The sequence below is a fragment of the Galeopterus variegatus genome, unplaced genomic scaffold (genome assembly GCF_000696425.1).
Source record: "Galeopterus variegatus unplaced genomic scaffold, G_variegatus-3.0.2 Scaffold13168, whole genome shotgun sequence".
NCBI classification, from domain to species: Eukaryota; Metazoa; Chordata; class Mammalia; order Dermoptera; family Cynocephalidae; genus Galeopterus; species Galeopterus variegatus.
Genome location: NW_007739279.1, coordinates 2,417 through 6,290, shown reverse-complemented (window position 1 = coordinate 6,290; position 3,874 = coordinate 2,417). Strand labels below are relative to the sequence as shown.

At 42.3% G+C, this 3,874-nt stretch overlaps 1 long non-coding RNA gene across 1 annotated transcript in view; it reads right to left on the bottom strand.

Moving 5' to 3' along the window:
- Nucleotides 1-726: 726 nt before the first annotated feature.
- Nucleotides 727-3,874, bottom strand: part of LOC103581483 — a 5,166-nt gene continuing 2,018 nt past the window's right edge. Inside the window, exons 3-4 of the long non-coding RNA XR_549671.1 lie at nucleotides 1,671-1,776; nucleotides 727-795 (exon numbers count right to left, since the gene is read on the bottom strand). This is a non-coding gene — a long non-coding RNA (uncharacterized LOC103581483). The remainder of the gene's footprint in view (nucleotides 796-1,670; nucleotides 1,777-3,874) is intronic.

Sequence of the window (3,874 nt, the reverse complement as noted above, 5' to 3'; positions counted from 1 at the left end):
TCTAGTACAGGAGTTTTCTGCCCTTCTGCCCAAAGTAGAAGACCTCTTCTGGCATTGGTATAAGATCCTTGGCACAGGACTGCTTCTTTCCCTTCTTCTCCCAGGGGTAGAACATTTTTTTTTCCTTCGATCCTTCCTGTAATAGCAATAGGTCTTTTCCTGTGCCATACAGAAAAAAAGGGTTTCCTGCCATTTCCCCAGTGCCATTACAGGCCTTTTCTAACATCCTCAATTTGTGTTAACGTTGGCACCTGTGCTGCTCCCGTATATCTCCAGCACTTATCATTAATTGTTCAGTGTCTCAATTAGACTTGAAGACAGGGAATGTATTTCCAGCATCTTAATGTCTTCACAACTAAACAGCATCTGACAAACAATAGATTAGTCATAATGTATGATGAATAAACCAATAATTGAATAAAGAAACAAAGGAGCCTACAGTCTAGCACATACAGAAACATACACACACAAGTAGAGCAATAACAATATTTCCAAAGGATTTTACCTGCTACTCCCCTTCTGAGCTTAAACAAGAATGTTAAAGTAGAATGTTAAAATTAGTATGTTATACTACAATTTTCTAGTGAAATCTCATTAAGGGAATATCGAAAGTTTTTTTAGAATATTTGCGTATATAGAATCACATTTTTAGCATTGGTTGCATTTCCACTGTTTCATATTATACCTTAGATGAAGATCTTCTGAAAACTTCAGACAGGTGTAGATAAATTCCTTAATTTGGTTATATACTTTTGGCACAAATTCAGAGAAAGGAAACTTTTTTGGAAATGGTTGCTGCAAATGCAAGAATTAATAAAAGCAAGTCACAAACTAATGAACATTGAAGATACTTAAAATTATTTAAAATGCAAAAGGAATTTTCTTCCACATTTTGAACTATCTGTTCAACAACTTCAAATTTAAACAAAGGTCTCAAGAAGTTTTCTGGTACTAAAAAGAATAAGACATAAATTTAAATAAAACAATAATTCAAATGTCCTTCAACAAGTAAAGGAATAAACATTGTGGTATGTAGTCTGGAATAAAAAGGAATAAACTACTGATATATTCAACAACTTGGATTGAATTTCAAAAGCATTGTGCTGGGTCAAAGAAGTCAATCTCACAAGGTTACATACTGTATGAATTTATATGGCATTCTGGAAAAGGCAAAAGTAGACAGATAGAGAACAGATTGGTGGTTTCCAGGGGCTGGGAATTAGGGTAGGGGTTGATTACAAAAGGGCAGTATGAGGGATCTGGGGGGGGCAATGGAACTGTTCTGTATAGTTATTCTGGTAGTGAACACACAAATCAATGCACTGTCAAAACCAACAGAATTATATACAACGAAGGGTAAATTTCACTGTATGTTTTTGGGAGAAAACGTATTAAGAGTATAATAAAGGCAAGTATTTCAAAGTATTAATATAATTGGAACACCCACAGCAATCCTCTAAACACTTCACATGTGATAGGACTCCAGAGCCAACTACTGATTCATAAATTAGGAAACTGTATTCTTCTAAGATCCAGAAAGAGTCCTTTGAAGGTATTTTAGAATTCTAACCCATTCTGTTGAAGGTAATGCTTTCAATGAAACTGATACAATGAAAGTTTTTACAGAATGCCAAAAGAACCTAAGAAGTTTATTTTAAAGTATTCCTTACCTTTTCCAGCTCTATATCTTGGAATGGGAATTGTCCTACTACCTTTTTATACATCTCTTCACTTGTTACTGGTATGGGACTGTAGTTGTCCAAATCAAGTATGTTTCTGTAAATAAAATAAGGAAGGATGGGAGGAAGGGAAGGAGAAATAGTGGGTTAATGAAAGATAATTTTCTGATGAACTCCAATGGTTGTATGAGTATATATACCACAACTCAAAATGAATGTTTCTAGTCCCTCTTATACCCTATAATATTCCTTCTGTAATAAAGCTATTTGTTTTGGGATAAAACCATCTTTCAAAGAAGTCAGAAAGAAAATGACACTCTGAAACAAATAGAACACAATGTAAACATGATCTACTAAGTTTCTGAGATTTACAAATGGGACAAAAAATTTTAAGGCAAGTGAGAAGTAAACAACAAAAGAATGTGTGCTTTAGAGAAGGCAAAGAGGGGGGCTTGGGAGCAGAAGAAGAGGGCTTCAAGACTGAACCAGGATCTTGTGCCACCAGGAGAGGCATCCATTATCAGTCTCTTCAACAGGCCTGCTTGGAACCACAAACATGTCCGGAAACTCCATGCTGCGCTTTTAAGATGGCAACGGGTCTGGAGCAGCCAAGCCAGGAGACAGCGCGACCCTGAGAAGTGTGCGCTGTGATACCAGAGTACTATTTGCATTTCCAAGAGCAACAAAAAATGAATAAATCTTTCAACAACGAACCTACAATGACAAACAAGCAACAACAGGTTCTAGGTTTTAGGGCCGACACAAAAGAAGACTCCTGAGAGCGCCCAAGCCCTGCTGCGGGTTCAAGCGAGCAGTCCGAGACAACAAAGGCCAAGTAAGTCAGCAGAGACGAAACAGAAACGGAGTGGAACACGCCAGACTGGCCCAACTCTGCGAGCTCTGTGAGTCACCCCCAGCCCAGCCCCACTTGCGGGGCGAAGCCCGACTGCTCCTCGCCCGCCTGGCTCCTGCCTATCACACCAGGCAAGGCACTGGCAACAGAGCTGCTTCCATTTTCTCGGGTGGGGGCGCAGACGGCCGGCTTAGTGCAGGCAGGCCAGCCATCTCTGCTTGGCGCGGCTCCTCACTGAGACGTGCCATTTGCTTACCTCGACATGGGGCACCCCGGGGCCTGTGGACTGGCCTACAATCCCACTCTCCCCGCGGATCTCTGACGGGGCTGGTAGTGTGGGGAGCCCCCGGCCAGCGTCGGGAGGGCAGCGAAGAGGAGCCCGCCCAGATCGTCTCTCCACCACACCCTGGGCATCGGCCCCAGGTAAACTCCCTGTTTCCGGGAGGCAGATTCCATCTTTGGGGGCCTCAGTTTGGAAGAACCCCTAACTGATTTCTGGTGGGGAGAGGGGAGCCTGGAGTGCTCTGGAGCTACATTGAAGCTACCGGAGAGCTCTCCCGGAGGGCCGACCCATACTATGGGGAGTAAAAGAGGAACTGTGTGCTGAGGGACCCTCCCCCAAGGAGTTCACACCTGCCAGTGGGAGAGACTGGACACCTTCTAGGCAGGGCGGGGCAGGGCACAGCTTTGATGTCTCAGCTGAAAGACAAGGTTTGTAGAAGACATGCCACAGCCCTGCTCTGAGCACACAGAGTGGGGAGGGGTCCGGCAAAAGGAGGCGGAGTCTCAGAAATAAATATAAATATATAACAATAATTACACACCCTGCGGGAACCCTTCGCAAGGCTCAATAGCCCCATCTAGTGTACATAGAGTGTGAAAATGCCCCGATAGCGAGGTGCAGAACACACACACCTTACGGGACTGGTAGGGTGGAGAAGACTATCCACAGGGGTCCAAGATCCGAGTGAAAATCCCNAGCTGATTGGGGGAAGGGGTCTTACAATACACAGAAAGATCACTTAAAGTAAAAGAATAAAGGGTTAAAAAGACAAGAAACCCAAATGAGTTGATATGGGGGCATGTGCCAAGAAAACAATCTAAGGAGACATTTGTGAGTGGGAAATAGAATAACTTTCTTAAAACTGTATGCATGTTGCAATAACTACTTTAAAAATATGCTTCAAACATTAGAATGTAATAGGATGCTTCTCTGTGAGTGGAAAAGGAAGAATATGTGAAATAATAAGAGTGAGTACTCAAAAAATGTTTCCCAAAAGCCTAAATTATTCATAAAGGCTCAAATGCCACTACCTTTTGGAGCCAGACTATACATGATCCC